The following is a 17,799-nucleotide window of genomic DNA, read 5'->3' on the forward strand; positions in this document are numbered from 1 at the left end:
GGTACAGATACTACACATTCACAGATTGGGACACCCAACCACAGATCCCAGAGTTTAAAATCTCTCCCAGTGATTCCACACACGACCAAGTTTGAGAAGAAACTGCAATCCCTGTTACAAAGGAAGACTTGGCTGAAAACTGTGGCTGGGAAAATCTGAAGCCCCAGAGATCAGGTGCAAAGACAATGTCAACTTCCTAACTTAAATAAAGACAGAAATGGACCCTGGCGGAGAAAAGAGGAAATTACTTTCACCATTGTTTATTTATCACATCAATGTGACATTCAGATAGAAATGTACCACCTGTGCTTGGCGAAGTGAGCCAGACTTTTCGAGAGTTAAGGCCACACCAAGGTCAGCACCACCAACACTGTAAGTTCAGTTATAATTGCTGAACAGGAACAGGCAACTCATTTTCTGAAAACTTGCAAGCCATTGGTTAAAAACTTAGTCATTATTAATAAACCTTCACGATTACCGAAATTACATTTCTAAAAATAAATAAATTCTCAGAATTAATTTAAGACTTATTTTTAATTATGTAAATGTGTGTATGCATATACAAATGTATGCGTACAGGTCTACAGAGTCCAGGAAAGGATGCTGGGCTCCCAGGAGTTACAGATGGTTATAAGCATCCAATTTAGATATTTGAAATGAGCTTGGGTCCTCTACAAAAGCACTTTGTGCTCTTAACCATTTAACATCTCTCCCGAACTCAATTCACAACGATTTTACTGAACTTTATTATTAGGTAATAGCATAATTCGGCGATACAAATATTGGTTATGTCTGCCTTGTCTGAATAAAGAGCAGACCAATGAGAACCTACTGAGTCTCTTCCGGGACTCTGGGACTCTGCCATCCTTGCTTGCAAGCAGCCATGGCTAAGGAATATTTGCATCACGAAGACAGACTTGTGCTATAGATTAGGGCTGCTCCCAGGCCCGGACCCCAAAAAGGCCAGTGTTAATAATTCCCAGCACACCCCTGCCAGCAACTGTGCTGCAGGATGCACGGAGAAGATGACATGTGAGCATGCTTGTAGAACCTCATTGTGGTACAAACAAAAAGAACAAGACAGAAACGAAACTGATGCTAAAAACAGCTTTCCCCTGCCTGACGTTCCCCAACACGAGCTTTTTATACTGCTCCAGGCCGTGAAATTGCTCCTATTTCACATAAATGTTTTATTTAGCTCTGTGAATAAGGCTGTTCCAGCCAGAGAAGACAGAGCTTATAGAAACACATAAAATCCCTCTGAACAGAAACTCTTTCCCTTGGAGGCATTCACACCAATCCTCTCTATTCCTGCGCACATGCTGGGGAGGTGGCGAAGCGGCAGAGAAAATGGGAAAGAATAAAAAGGATGTTGAATTAGAAACCATAGCATTACCTACCCTCACTGCTATTAAGGAAAAAATTTCCTTCCCATCCCCGGAAACCTCTGCTTAGGACTATAACCTGTTTTAAGAAGGTTCTCATTTCTCAAAGGCAACTCGCCATTGCTTTCTTTCTCCCTCATTCCCTGGGTTCCTCGTTTCTATCCTAACCGAGGACAGGGCTGGAGCCTGCAGCCTAAGCCTGTGCTCTCCATGGCCTCAGAGAGTTCACTGGGGAGCCAGGGCCAGGATCCCTGGATCATGGATCAGGTCTTCTTGCCTGACTATTTTGTCACTGAAGACACCTCCTACTATACCCGCTAGCTACGTTGTCCCATGTGGCCTCCTGCCCGTTCCAAACAGGCCTCTAGAACTTATTTATACTTAGTATCCTTCCCATTTTCCCAGGACTCTGCTGTGCTGCCAGCAAAGCAGAAAGCACAAGGTCGCTGATAAAAGGGATCAAGGTTGAGAACCTGGAGCAGGGGTGTGTGCTCACCAGCTAGATAAAGGGACTGAGAAGGAAGGAGGTGGAAACAAAGGGCAGGAGGAAGGTTTGCAGAGCCAATAGGGGTTCCTAAACAAAGAAGTTGTTTTGTCTGGGGTTGTTTTGTTTCTAAGAATCGCAAGAATTTGTTCAATTGCTGGGAGGATAGTTTTGTTGTTGTTTTCCTCCCCAAGCAAAACTTCCTGAGGGGTAATCCTGGGTTGCACCCAAACCAGACCCACACACACTGTGTAAGCCTCAGGGAACAGCTGGGCTGGACATGAATGATACGCCTAAAAGACCACTAGTGGATGTTGGACTGGGCAGGACCCAACTATGTCAGTAGCAACAAGTATCCTTCCAGGTTGCCTGAACCGAGCTTCTCATTCAGATGGGAAGTCGTGGGGTGGAGAATTTCTCTCAGGAACCCACAGAGCCACTCTTGGGGACCTAGACAAGACATGCAAAAGGAAGAGACCAACTGAGAAGAGCAAGATCAGAGCTGGGGAGGTGGCTCAGCTAAATTTATTTGGTAAATGTGAGAATCTGAATTCAGATCCTAAAACAGACAGAAAGCAACATGTGTTTGTAACATAGTCCTCAAGATGAAGACAGGATGACCCCCAGCAGCCCATGAGCCAGTTACCTGCATCAAAAGATTCCATTTCGAACAAGGTAAAAGTCAAGGAACAACTCCTGAGGTTGTCCCTCGACCCCTACATGTACACCATGGCATGCCCACACCCGACCACCACATGTACACCATGGCATGCCCACACCCGACAACCACATATACACCGTGGCATGCCCACACCCGACCACCACATGTACACTGTGGCATGCCCACACCCGACCACCACATGTACACCGTGGCATGCCCACACCCGACCACCACATGTACACCGTGGCATGCCTACATCCTTGGCATGCCCACACCCGACCACCACATGTACACCGTGGCATGCCTACATCCTTGGCATGCCCACACCCGACCACCACATGTACACCATGGCATGCCCACACCAGACCACCACATGTACACCATGGCATGCCCACACCAGACCACCACATGTACACCATGGCATGCCCACACCCAACCTCCACATGTACACCATGGCATGCCCACACCCGACCGCCACATGTACACCGTGGCATGCCTACACCTGACCACCACATGTGTAATGGTTTAAGTAAAATGCTGCAGGTCCCTAAGTGGCCACAGGCAGTGGGCAATGGGTCCTGAGACCATGGCAGGCCACAAAGGCAGCCTGGTCCCAGGCAGGAAGCCGTGTGGTAGGTGAGAGACCATGATGGATAGGCATGTCATGCAGAGTGAAGCTGGATATTTATTTAGTGGGTTATGGAAGGGAAGGAGAGAAGGGGGAAGAGCAGAGAGAGATGCAAAGAGAGAAACAGAAGGGGGAAGGGGAGAAATGATAATAACATCATTCCGAGTCCCCGTCCTCTTATCTTTACAATGACGGGGTTAGACCAAGGGTCATGCAGTCCTGGGATGTGTGAACAACCTTGACATTTACTTCATCTAGAAGGCCTAGGGTTTTTCTACACTACCTGTATCTCTAGCCCATTAGGACACAGGGGACATGCACCCATTTTACAGAAAAGAAAATGGAGGCATTTTACAGAAGAGAAAATGAGGAGAAGGGGGAGACAGAAGCTGCTGAGAGAAAGAAGAAAGAGAGAGAGAGAGAAATGGGGGGGAAGGCTCATGCTAGAAGCAGAAGATCAGCTTGCCTAGGCAAGACAGAGGAGGGAGTGGGCGTGGCTTGTCTCTTAAAGGGACAGGACAGACCATTACAAAGGGCGCTCTAAATCTTCCTATGCCTCCAGAGGCCCTCCCTAACGTCTCTAGAAGCCGGGAATTCAGCTTTCACTCAGTAAAAGAGATCAGTCAGCCTCCTCCCTCCTTTGCTTGTGATGTGGGAGCTAAGGGAGTCTAGCTGCCACCCTGCAAAGAGGTGTGAGTGGTCACAACATCTGCCATGATGGAAAACATTCACTGAAGATGCCCATCTGCTTTGGCCACTAAAGCAGAGGCACAACCCAGCTGTCTAGAAGCTTCTAGAACCTCTTGCCCACATAAAGGGCAGCAGACAGCTGAGCAAACACTGATAAAATGGAGCTGCCAGCCAAAGAAACGGAATGTAAATGAAGGCTTGAAGAAATGGTAGGTGAAAATCAGCAGAGGCCTTTGCTGGGACCCAGGGGTGCTTGGGGGGCAATTAGCAGAAGAGTCGGGATCCAGATGAAAGACCCCACCCCTTACTAATGCCTGGAACACGCCCAAAGTTGTGAAACCAGCAGGGGAAATAAATCTCTGAGAATTTCTCTCACCCACACACAGGACAATCCCTCTCTCCCTTCACCGCACCTTAACACCTTCCTTAAGGAGCCTTCTATTGTGTTTTTATCAGACCGAAAGATTGAGAGATGCTAAATGCGTGGCTGAGGAAAACTGCAGGAGGAGGGAGTCCCCGAGGCTTGCCCCCACCCGCAGCTATCTTGGCTGCATCCCCGATTCTGTCAGGTTCACAGGCTCTGACATAAAAGGCAGGAAGTTACCCGTGCCACACAAAGCTCCTTAGATGTCAGGAAATTAACCTGGGAAATCAGAGCCAACAGTGATGAAAGACAACGCAGCCTGAGTTCAGAATCCGTATGGCGTTAGATCAAAAGCCATTTGCTGGGCACCCCAGGCTGGGCGCTGCCAAACTACACATCCCCTAAAAACTCCAGGCCACAGGGCTGCATGCCCTGTGCTGGGCATTTCTCCTGTGCTAGGGCTTAATCCTCAATCAGATCTGTAACCTTTAACTCTGTTTCTCTTGGAGGTTTGCATGCCTGCCCTTGCTAAAGCTGCCCACAGAAACTGCTGGCTGGCCACTTCCTTATAAGGGAAGAAGAACAAGGGGTCCAGCAAGGGGCCCCAGAAGAAACAAAGAAATGCCTTAAAAGGAGAGGGAGGTAGACAGCCTGAGGATTCTGACCTTCCCAGCTAAGAAAACAAACCGCCTTGTGGGGGATGGAAGGTCAGACCGGAGCATACCGCAAGGCTGTGAGAATCATTATTTACACACGCTGCGATAATAACATCATTCCGAGTCCCCGTTCTCTTATCTTTACATCTATGACGGGGTTAGACCAAGGGTCATGCCATCCTGGGATGTGTGAACAACCTTGACATTTACGTTCATCTAGAAGGCCTAGGGCTTTTCTACACCACCTCCCTGTATCTCTAGCCCATTAGGACACAGGGGACATGCACCCATTTTACGGAAGAGAAAATGGAGGCATTGTCAAGGGAAAGGGCTTTGGCCGTGGTGTTTCATCGCAGCAATAGAAACCCTAAGACAAGGGGGAGCACCGCTTGTCTGCTCCTCACTCCACAACTTCACCTTCTGGCTCTTTTCCTGCTTTGATTGGGGGGGGGGTCCTACGATATGGGCCAGAGGGTCTCTGCCCAGCACTGACTCAAGCAGAGTCACGTAGCCGGAGCAAATCAGAGGTGCTCTTCTACATACAGGTCAGGTGTTCAAACCTGGAAAACACCCCAAGCCTGAAGCCATACAACTCCTGTTTGTGTGACGGCTCCCAAGAAAGAAAGGAAATGGTGTGTGCTGAGAGGCTGGGGGCGGGGGGAGGGACAGGGATGGTTACAAGGAACTTGCTCATACAATTACAATTCTAGGGCCTACAAGTCCTAGAGTCACAGGCAGGACACTAGAAACTCAAGAGAACGGATGTAAGAGCAATGTCTGTCATCTAAGGGGCTGTCAGGTTCCCATAGGAGAAGGGACAGCCTTTTCGTTCTATTCCGGGGTTCAGTTGGTTGGGATAATAGCCCAGGGAAGACACAAATATATACACACTACTGCTTTGCTCAGCACGCCAACTTTCCATTACTCAGATGTGAGAAAATCAGCTGAAAAGAGAAGGTTTCTTCTGTGTCGGGGGTTTAGTCTATGGTCACTTAGCCCTGCCATCTGGAGCCTGTGGTAGCAGAGAATACCGTGGCTGAAGCACATGGCAAGGGAAGCCTGTTCAACTCATGGTAACTGGAAAGCAAGGAAAGAGGAACTTGAAGAGCCTGCCTCTCCATACCCCTTCCAATATTCCCTCATCCCCCTCATCCCCCACCCTCTCACCCCCACCCCACCACCCCTGCCAATGACTTCCTCTTACTAGTCTCTCCTTTCAAGAGCTCAACTCTACCTCAGAGAGGCTGGAGACCAACCCTTTAATGCATCATCCCTTAGGAGACATTCCTGTTCTAAAACTATAGCGCTCACACAAAACATCCTGCAGAAACACCCAGAACAGCATTTGACTGTCAGTTTGGGCAGCCCTGGTTCAGTAAAATTGACACATCAAATGAACCATGACCATCGTGTAGAGAAGGACCAGGTCAACATAGGGGCATGCCAGAACCAGAGGAAACCGAAGGAGAAGGTGCCTGAGGGTGCCAGCAAATTCAGCTTCAAGAGAGGATCAGGCATGATTCTTGGTGAAAGACAGAGGGGCAGAGGGAGGGAGGAAGAGAGGGAGGGAGGGAGGGAGGGAGGGAGGGACGGACGGACAGACGGATGGACAGACACAGTCTGGAGCCTTTCCAGGTCCCCACGATGTCTTGCCTTTCGCCTCCCTGTCCCTAAGGAGGTCTGTGAGTGGGGCTCTTTTCTGACTGAGCTGGATTAGACCAAGGGCATTGTGAATCCTCCACACATTGTCAGGGGACCCCATTCCAAAAGTTTAGATCAGCCGTGTATGGTGGGACGCAGCATGGTGCCCGTGGGTGGTGTCACACCACGCAGCACACATTCCTGTTCCTAGGTAACTACTGTTAGGCTTTCACTGCTTGCAAACAACCAGCACAAATGAAGTAAAATGTGAGTCCAAGGGCTTGAAAATGATTTTGATTTTCTTTTGAGGAAGCGTCTTAGGCATTCCAGGCTGGCCTTGAACTCTTCTGAGCCTCTGGCCTCTGTGTCCAGGGTGCTGGGATGTGAGGTGAGCACCACCGCTCCCAGCTTACATGATGCAGGAGACCAAGCGTGGGCTCTGAGCATCACAGGCAAGCCCTCCACCGGCTGAGCTGCACCCCAGCCCTGAGTAACACATTCTAATCTGTTAGGCGTAGGTGCGAACAGGGAGTCAGACAGTGAGGGGGCCACATCCAGCTGCCCAGCACCCACACCACAACCCAGTTTTGCTCTTTTAATTGTTCTGGAAGAAATCGAATCTTACTGATATCAGGGTTTTTTTTGGTTTTGGTTTGTTTGTTTGCTTGTTTTTTAGAAATTTCTCTCTCTTCCACATTAGCTCTTTGGAGGACAAAGCTCCGTGATGTGTATAAGTATATAGCCTGTACAGGACACAGTATCTGACTTGTATTGTAGATACAATGTATTTTTAAGTTCACTTCTCACAGAAAAAGCCCATAGGGTAGCCCCTCTTGTTGCCAATGGTATTGGTCAGTTTAAGCAAAATGCTGCTGCAGTAATGGACATGAACCCTTCAGGGATTACCTCATCAAAGGTTTACATTTTAGTAATATTAATGGCTCAGCTATAGGTCTTCTAAAAATTCTTCTTCGCTCTAAGACCCACCGAGAAAGAGAAAGAGGGACATCAGGACCACAGTATGACTTGATCTTGACAATGGTGGCACAATTCCCTGTACTCGGTTTTGCCAGCCAAAGCAAATCTCCAAGCCAAGCCTGACGTTAATAGGGCAGGGATACAATCTTTCCACAACAGTGAGGGATGCCAAGACTCACAGGGCCATGCCTGGCACTATGGGACAGGACTGCATAATCCTCTATCAGATAGAGACAACACAATTAGGGCTGCAGACAGTATACAGTATGGCATCTTACAAAGAAATGCAGGGAAAGCCATGTGCGCCGTCGAGGACCTAACGAATGGAAGGACAGAGTCTTTGAAGCAAGCCTCTCGATTCCAGCTCCGAGGCTTTTGTCCCAATCCACCACAGCTGTCTCCAGCCCTTCAGGCCGAGAGGCACCTGCCCAGTCCTGTGGTTTATGTCAGCCTTCAGGGGTGTCACATGGAGTTGTCACAGGGAAGCATTTGGCCCTTGAATGTTTTATTCATAAAGATCATATGTCCAAGGGAATCCAAACTAGCCAAGTCAGATGAAATTAACAAGCATAAATCAAGAAATGCAGATAGAGCCAAAACCGGGAATTTTCAGAAAATGGAGTAATCGCAAGCGTCACCTTAGTCTACTCAAGGCTGTAGAAAAACAGAGGGTTGGTGACACCTGAGGAAAACAAGCAGCTGCCACCCTCCAAGGGCAGAGGAAGGGACGCGTAGGCACTGCCATGGCAGACTTGGGCGGCTGGCTGATTGCATCCTGTATGAACTGGAATGAAGAGTCGGGGAAGAACCTCGCACCAACTCTTCAGAAAAGAGCCTTAACCGTGACCTTCCCCGCGTCTCCAGACTTCTTATTTCCAGCATCATGAACAGCACTGGTCTCAAATGGGCACCCTGGTTGCCTATGCTTAATCTATCTGTTGTCTGGGGCCAGCAAGTAGCTTGGCACAAAGAAACCGCCTGACTGCACGCAGATCCTTGAGTGGAGAAAAACAGCAGAATCAACCGTTGTTCTAAAACTCGTCTCACCTCTTTAAGTTGCCCCATGGGACCCTCTGCCTGCCTCGGATGGTGACAATAAAAGCTCACGGTCACCACATCAGCAATGGGGACTTACGAGATGCCTGTCCCCTCAATTCACCAGTAACCTTTTCGAGGAGATCAGGATATTTCGAGGATATTTAATTTTGATTAAAATACACAGGGTTAGGCAGGTGTCCAACCTATGCAGGATGTATCAGGTGGGCCGAGTGTGATCTGACATATGCTGTCCTAGGTATTCTTTCAAAAGAACACAGAAAATGCTGTCCTTGGCCAGAAGACAAATTCCTTTCTGACCCCACTGCTCTTCACTTTGGACCCAAACACCCACAAACCAAGGCTTGCCCATCACAGCCCACAGTACCATGCTGCCTTTCCAAGCCCTCCACAGCCTGGTCTGAGCCCTTGCCTTCAGTATGTGAGGAGACACAGTATCGGGGACACTTTTCAGGACAAAAAAGGCTTCACGAAGCAACTTCCGTGGCATCTTGCTTGCTAACTCTGCTCTGCTGTAAGCAATTGGCAGGCTTCTGTACAAGGGGCTTCTCAAAAACACAGTCCAGAAGGCAGGCTCAGAATTGCAGCCTGGCTGCAGGCCACAGCATGGCAGATGCGCATATTCATCAGCACGTCAAATACATCACTCCACTCCTAAATCACAGGCCCAACACTGGTCGGGGAAGTTGGACACTGGGCAGCCCAAAGCCTCCTGGAGTGGCTGTGATGACTTTCCTGTGGGCATCGGTGCTGATGGAACACAAAGGGACACAGAAAAGGTTATCTCCATTCTTGGAGAAAAGCAATCATAAAGGGCATTGCGGAGCTCGAGTGCGCTAATCCAAGAGTGCTCGGCAGACAGTACAGAAAGCAAAGGGGTTTGCAGCCAAAACCTTTTGTCTTTGGGCTGGAGCATCTTGGGACGTTCATTGTACGTTTGCTACGAACCCATTTATACTAGCCACCACACTGAGTGGAGTAGAAAACAAGGATAAATGAAACCTGACTCCCATCAGATAGGATAACGATGACATGTCTGCACCATCTGGGGAGAGGGCTCCCCAACACTGGTGAGGCTAAAGACAGCTCCCTGGAGAGGAACCAAGTCTTCCAAAGGATGCTGGACCAAGTAGGTAGGGGGAAGAGAGCATGTCCACCGCAGCCAACGGTTGTAGAGGTGTTCTTCCAGACCCCTCTTTACCATGTGGGACTCCCCTTTTCTGGCTGCTAAGATTGGGGGGGGGTTCACAGCTGCTCTTTGTCTCTGAAGTTTCCCTTTGCTGGCCACAGCACCTCACCTGGACATTGCTATGATTTGAATATGAAACGTCCTTCCCATGCTCGTGTGTTAAGGCCTTCATCCCCAGCTGGTGGTATTGTTTGGGCAGGCTCTGGAAACACGTTTAAGAAGTCAGACCTTAGTAGGTGATCACGGAAGAGACCCAGGGCAATAAGTCCACGGCCCCTCCCATCTCTCATGCTCATTCCTGTCAATCATGAAATTCAGCTTTTAGTTATTCGAAGCCCTGCCTACATTAGGCCCTCCCTGACCTGCGTAATTTTAGTGCCTAATGATGTGTTAAAACATGTATCTATTTTTCATTTTTTTCAGACAATGACATCAAAGCTTAATCACCAGAGTCAATGCAATCACTTTCAAAATGCTCATCTTGGATGATTAATCACTTCCTCCAATGCAGCCACGGCCCATATAATTTAGGAATTCCTCTCTGGGGCTTGTCTGCCAGAGTGCTCTCCGCAGGCTGCTGAGCATGGTGGCCTCCAGCGGCTCCATCCTTTGAGGTTAGGGAGTCAGTCATTCAGAACCACGACTGGTGACTGGGAATTCCAGAGAGTTCACCTCCAGAGTTGTCCCTGGCCCTATGAGATGACTCCTCCCACAACTCTGCTCTCCACCTATTCTAGCCCAGGGGTGGCAAATATTTGCCCTGGAAAAGTGACTTCTCAGCCATTTGGATCCTTGCCTGGTGAGTAACAGGTATTGATTCATCCGTCTAACAAATATTCATCAAGAACTTCCCACATGTCGGGCAACGCCCTACAGTGAAGCTGTAAAACCAAACAGATTTTACTTACATGGGGTCCAGATTCTATTAGAGGGAAATTACTGGTAATAGACGATATAAAATAGTGCAATGAACGTCACCATACAGACACACTCAGAGATACTGGAGGGTAGGATATCAGAAAGGTAAAGAGACTCTTTGGAGCTCTGCTTTGAAGAATTATTAGGAATTTGCTGAATGGAGGTGAGGATATGAACTCCTAAGACATAGAATTTTGAGGCTGTGAGACTCATTGAAGACTTTGTATTAAATAGGGGGATTAGTAGAATAAAGATGGAGAAGAAGGAGGTCACGGTGCTGCCTAAGTTCTTGAGAACAGTGGGTAATCAGTAAAAACCTACTGATAAGCCAGAGCTAGGGGGTGTGGTTCAATGGGATCTTTTTGCTGTGTGTGCTCAGTACTTAGAGTGACACTTTCCTTTCCCTCACTTCACAGAAGAGAATCAGAGACCAGAAAGGCTTAGAAACCTGTCCAAGGTCACATGGTAGTAAGTGATACAGTTGGGATGTGATGTCCTGGCCCCCAAGCTTACTGTAACCTCCTCAAAGAACCCCCGCAGATGGTATGAACAGTAAACACCACTGGAAAGGCAATTTTGAGCTCTTAGTAAACATACAGTGTTCAACAAAGGCACGGTCAAAGCACTGCCATGTAAATTGATAACCCTAAGCCTTCTCATAGACACGTAAGTAACAGGCATGTTATTAGCATGTACAACAACATTTACCTTGCATTCCCTCCTCTGCATACGCTGGTGAGCATATGGTCTGCATATCTAGCGGTGGAAACAGTGCAGTGCTATAGATCAGGAATCCTAAAAACAATCACATCCTTTCTCCTAAACTGAGAACAGCCTAACTGTCAAGGGCTGGGGCAATGGCTTGGTAATTGCTTTAGAGCAAATCAGCGGAAAGCTATGTAGTCACTGAGTGCGTCCTTTGTGAGGATGGTGTGAGCCTATAGGCACTACGGGTAAAGCAAAGAAGTAAACTGTAGAAGAGCTGAGAAGCAGGGCTCCATTGGCCTTCATAGGGCCACTGATCCCTAGTTTGTAAAAACAACCCCCATCTAACCTCCCCCTGTACCAGATAGTGATGAAAGTGTTAAACTTCCCCAAAGACTCAAATGAGCCCATGAACTTGGGATTTGCTTATAAGTCAATGCAACTAAATCCTGCCAATAGATTCTAGGTTTCATCATGCCATCAGCAGACTGCGTACCTAAGTCTACCTAAATCTGTAAAGATGTGCCGTCCTTCTCCTTTCCCCAGAGTCCCGTGAGAAAGCACAAAGCTGAGCTGGCCCTGGTTCACAAGCGGTATAAGTCTCACCCTCTGGCAGACCATCATTGAAATCTAGGAATGTCAAGATAAACCCCCTAAAACTTTAATTAAACAAACAAACTACAACAACCACCATCATCTTAGAAATCCAAAGCAAACAACTGAAACAGAGAATATCAAATTCAGGAATGTCCGCAGCCTACAGTCCTTCCTCTGTGTGTTATGGCTACCATGATTTGAAACTGTAGAAGCTGTGTTAAAATACAAGAAATAAGAACAATCCTATTTGGGTGAAAGAATTTTTAGTAATATTTTTCTCTTAAAACCCTACAAGTATATTTTTGCTTCTCAACTAGCAACATTCACAAGTGATTTATTACTCCTCTGCTACGCTCTAGTAGGTGGGACTCATTTGACTCAATAGTAAATAGTTTTACTACCTTCTCAGGGATTTCCAGCATTAAAACAAGTTAGGCCTGGAGGGGAGAATTAAGCAAGAATTGGCCAGAGAACTAGCCTCGTGCACTGCTATGACAATCGACCCAAAGAGCCCTGTCTCCATAGTCACACACACTGGCAAAATACCCCAGGACTTGCTCTGCAAAGAGGGCTAATGCTCTTCCACTCAACTAAGGAAATACATTCATGGCTCCTGATACCTTAGATGGACTTGGCAGTAACGAGTTACAGCCACGGATGGATCAACAGGACACCGACAGCAGAGGAGAAGCAGGAAGGACGGAAGGAGGAAGGCAGTTGCTCTGCAATCACGAAAACCAGCCCTGGGAACGGGTTTCCTTCTCCCTTTTCACAGACCCTAGTGCCGACCTCCGGGTGCCATCCTATCTGTCACACAGATGTGTCACAGACACAGCCTATGAGAGCCATCTGCCTACTGTTAGCATCCCTCCTGGGGACTCACTGTAGAGAAACCTGAGAAGATCTTGTGTCAATCACGCTGGGGTGCTGTCACAGTGTATGCTGCTGAGTAAACACCATGACCAAAAACCACTTATGTGGGGGGGAGGGGGGCGGTTACTGCTTCAGAGGGAGAGACAGGACAGCCAGGGAAGTCATGGCAGGAGGTGGCCAGAGCAGGAAGCAGAGGGAACAAACGGGAAGTAGGAAGAAAAGCCATAAACTCTTAAAGGTTACCCCAACCCATGAAGTGTTTCCTCCAATAAGATCGTGCCTCCTAAAGGTTCCATAACCTCCCCAAATAGCACCACCAATACGGAGACTGAGTTCAAATATTGAGTCTATAGGGGGCATTTCTTATGCAAATCATCACATTCTGTTCCTTGGCTGCCATAGACTGACTGATGGTTCTCCATGTGTTCTCACATGATATAGAGAGAACAAACTTTTTGGTGTCTCTTCTTAAAGGGACACTAATCCCATAGGATTAGACTCAGTTAGCTGTAATTCCTTCCTAAGAGGCTCCATGCACAAATGTAGCCACAGTGGGAATGAAAGGGTCAGCACATGAACCACAGGGATCAGGGCAGGAACATATAGTCCTCGATGTGTAAGCCTTCTGTCTTTGCGGGAGGAAAGAGGCCCAGCTGTTTCGATGCACTAGGCTTGCAATTTTCAAAAGCCTTATTATTCCTATCTATTGGCAATTGATGGTGGCTGAAAGAGAGAGTCTCCTTTGGTAGGTTGCTCATGCCCCAGTGGATGGCTGCTCATTCGTGTGTGCGTGCGTGTGGGGGGAGGGGCAGTATTTGAACTTAAGAGGTTATTGGTAACAAAGAAATTAAGGATAAAAAGAAGACTCAAAGTTGGGAGAGAGATGGAGTAGGGGAAGCGGAGGGAATTGAAGGATGCGGTGGCAAGAGGGTATGGTTAACATACATAGCATAAGTGTATAGAACTCTTAAAGGCTAAAAGGTGCTAGTTTTACAAGTACCATTATCTTTTTACCTAGTAGTAACACTCAATGATAATGCAGAGAAGGTAATTCTGATACTAAGGGATAAAATAACCTTAAAGATAATCGGTAACAAAGACCAGCAGATGTAAGGAGCAGCAGGAATTGCACTATCTAGCTAGAATCTGAATGAAATCACACGTTTCCAATGAAAATCAGTATTTCTTTTTAATAACTGGACTCCATGAAACTCTAAATGTCTAGGGGTTTTGTGTTTTTATTATCAGCTGTATTAACAGGAAATGTATTCAATAGGGAAATGGGAGAAAGATTAGAGACAAGAACAGAACATTGGAAATCCGATGCATCAGCACCTCGTTTGTTACCTTGCTGTCACTGTCCCTGCAGGGAAGGATAAGAGAGCGGCACAATTAAGCAGATTTAGTTTGCACCTCTGAGCACCGAGGCCTGCCCTGTCAGTATTCTTCATCCCCTAAGGACACACACAACTAATAAAGACTAGGCATCCTCCACTGCTCAGGCATGTGCATCTTCATCACGCTGCATCTCCGGATACACCATTTCACAGGTGAAGACACAGAAATGCAAACTAATTGGGTACCACAAGAGAAGCACAGGGGGGGCCTCTCTGATGTGCATAAACATGATGCCAACGGGAAGCAATCAACTGCTGCGATCCCAGGAGAAACATGTATAGTCATGCCACTGGGACACACATGCTCTAGAGAGCTTTTAAAGTTTCCCTCTTCTGGAAGCATCCCAGAGACCCTTCTCCATCCTCTAGCAATGATGCGTTGTATTCTGCTCCCGCAGTGACAGTGCCAAGGGTTGGGGGAGGTGGCTAGTCAGTAAATTACCTGTGTGTAAGCATAGGGACTAGAGAGTTTTGAGTACTAACATGAAAACCCCCGGCAGCGCCGGGAGGTAGAGACAGGAGTGGATCTAGTTTGCTCCTTGGCTAGCTAGCCGAGCCAAATATGTGAGTTCCAGGCTCAGTGAAGACTGTCTGAAAACAGAATGTAGAGAGTGATAGAGGTAGACATCCGGTGTTAACCTTTGATCTCCACACACAAGTATATACCCACATAAAAACATGTATGCATGCATACACACAAGAGATGGATGAATGACAGATGACAGATTGATAGATGATAAATAGGTAGATGATAGATAGATAGATAGATAGATAGATAGATAGATAGAGACAGCCAAAGCAAAAGGAAGGGGCAGAGAAAAGATACATGGCTGGCCATGGTCTTGAAGGACATCACTAAGGGGTCCACGCTCCAACCCAGAGCCAGCCCAACTTCTGGACTTTGTGTGCTGTGAGGTGCTTGTGAGAGCAGATTTCCTAAGTCTATGGTACCATGAGTCAGATTCTAGTTTCCTTTCATCAAAAGCATTCCGGGTTACACAACAAAAAGGCAGACTCCAAACTCAAGTCTGTGTAAGTACCAAATACCTCTGCATCCTCAAGAGCCCTCTGACGGGAGAGGATGTCTCTACAGGTTCTGCCTGGTTGCCAAGTAACAGCTTCAGTGGACCTCAGTCACAGCTTCAGATGCACTCCTGGCTTGGCCATTAATTAGCTGTGTGATCATGGGCAAGTTTCTCCTCTGTACGCCTCATCTGAGAAACGGGGGCCAATGAGAGAACCTGCCCACAGGACTTCCAAGAGGACACCTTGAAGCAGCAGAGATACTCGGTGACTGAGTGCACAGATAAAGGGGCCTGCCCAACATAATTTTTTTTCTTGCTTTTTGCTCCTGTCTGAATTTTCGTTTTGTGTCTTTATTTGGTTGTTTTGGGGTTGGCAATATTAGGAATCATTTGCCAGGCAAGAACTCTATAAATGAGCGCTCTCTCCCCCTCTCTCTCTCGCTCTCTCTCTCTCTCTCTCTCTCTCTCTCTCTCTCTCTGTCTCTCTGCTCTCTCTCTCTCTGCAGTTAAACATTTTTAATTAGTTAGCTGTCCTTGTTCGTTTCAAAGAAGACATTAGAGGAGGCCTTTAAATGCTACTCATAATGTCTCTGTTATTTTTAGAAGTGCTTCCCAAAGGTCCATCTGTTCAAGGCTTAGTTGTAGGCTGTGGGGCTATTGGGAAATGATGGAACCTTTAGGAGTCGGACATGGTGGAAAGTTAGGCTAGTGGGGTGTCACTGAAAGGAGTATTATTAGAACTCTCCTTCCCTACAGCAGTCACCGTGAGCCCCTCCCACGAGGACTGTGCTACCCCAGTCCTGCCAAGCTAGGTGACTATGAATTGAAACCATGAGCCCCAATAAACCATTCCTCCTCTTAAGCTGGTTTTCCTCAGGTATTTGTGAGTGGCAGAAAGCCAACTAACATAATCATACTTCCTGTTCGACTATTTTTCCCCTCACACTACCACTGGCATGCACTATCTAAACAAACATGCTAAATATATATTCATTTCTAAATATAATTGAAATGAATTTAAATATAACTATAATTTAAATATAGTAATATATATTCTTTTTTTGCTTTAATGGTTTTATAAGACTAGAACACCAATAATTTATGAACTGTTGTCCTAGAATTTATTTAAAAAAAAATACTAGGGTCTCACTATGTAGCCCAGGCTGTCCTCAAAGTCACAGGTATCCCTTTGTCTCTGTCTCTTGAGTGGAGTGATGGGATTGATGGAATGAACCACCACACATCACACTAAGGACTGATATTTCTAATATACATGAGAATCTTTTATTTTCATCTTAAAGATGACAAAGCCCTGAACGTTTTGCGTGTACCTCTTTGATTTCTGTACATTGTTTCCACGAGAAAAAAAAATCCTTGAGGTACAATTACTGGGTGCTTTTACCTCCTGCTAAGCAGTTCTTCCCAAAAGGAGCGCTCCAGTTTGTAAGTGGTGATGTTATCTGAGCCACACAAGGCTAAGTGGCAGTTTTTCCAAATAGGTGGTCAGTTTGAAATATCATGTGAACCTTTGTACTGTGGGGAAGTCAGTGTTTTGATTGCCTTGCCATGCCGTGGGTTTCAAGTTTTATAAGTTCTTTCTTCTGCCCAAAAGCTCCCTCCTCGAAGGCAATTGCTTTTATGCCTCATGGACCCCGGACGTTTATGTGCCTGTCTGGTTTTATCTCCCTTCTCTCTTCATGAACTAGATTGGATCTATATGGACCTCCCACCACGAGGGCATAGACGGCTCAAGGATGCTGTCTTTAATGGATGGTAAAGACTTTCTTCGTGTGCTCCAAACTGTCGTTTGGGAGTGAAGCGGAGAAATCCCTTTATCCAGATAGAATAGCCCACTGACTGCTTCACGGAAAACTCGGGTATGAACTTATGAATAACTAAGAAAACTCTATTCAACTGAAAGTCATGACCTGAGTCAGTCTCCCATCCAGCAAAATATCTGCCCCCCTTTTCCCTTAGCGTAGGGAAAGAAACAGATTTAGCTATGTCAGGATGAATCCCTGGGGAGAAGAAGTCCCTGCATTTTTCTTCAGTGCTAAACAATCTGACTCAAAGGCAGGTGCCTTCAAGCCACAGTGAGGTGGTTAACAGGGCCTCTGATGCCCCTAAAGGGACTTGGTTCGGCTTCTGGTGAGGTCCTTCTGTCTTTTCCCATCTCGTGTTTCTAGCAGGATCATCACGCAGATCCAGGCAGAGTAGTGTAACACAAGGCACTGCGTCCAATGCTGGGTAGCTATTCAAGGAGCAGAGAGCACACTTAGGTTCGTTTTAAAAACCCTAATTTTTACAGATGTAAAAACACAACTTTGAAACATCCCAATGGAATTCCAAAAGTCTAGAGATCGTCGCAAACCCCAGGTTAAAAAACATATCAAGTTCAAGAATCTAGAAACATTTGAAGCCAAAGTCCAGATAATAAATATGACTGACATTGAAGACAACACAGTCTTTACTCCAGCTGAGCAACTCTATTAGCATGGAGACAACCACACACAGCAGGTAAACAGACAATTATAGGTGCTGGACAACAACAG

The sequence above is a fragment of the Chionomys nivalis genome, chromosome 12, assembly GCF_950005125.1.
Source record: "Chionomys nivalis chromosome 12, mChiNiv1.1, whole genome shotgun sequence".
Lineage (NCBI taxonomy): Eukaryota > Metazoa > Chordata > Mammalia > Rodentia > Cricetidae > Chionomys > Chionomys nivalis.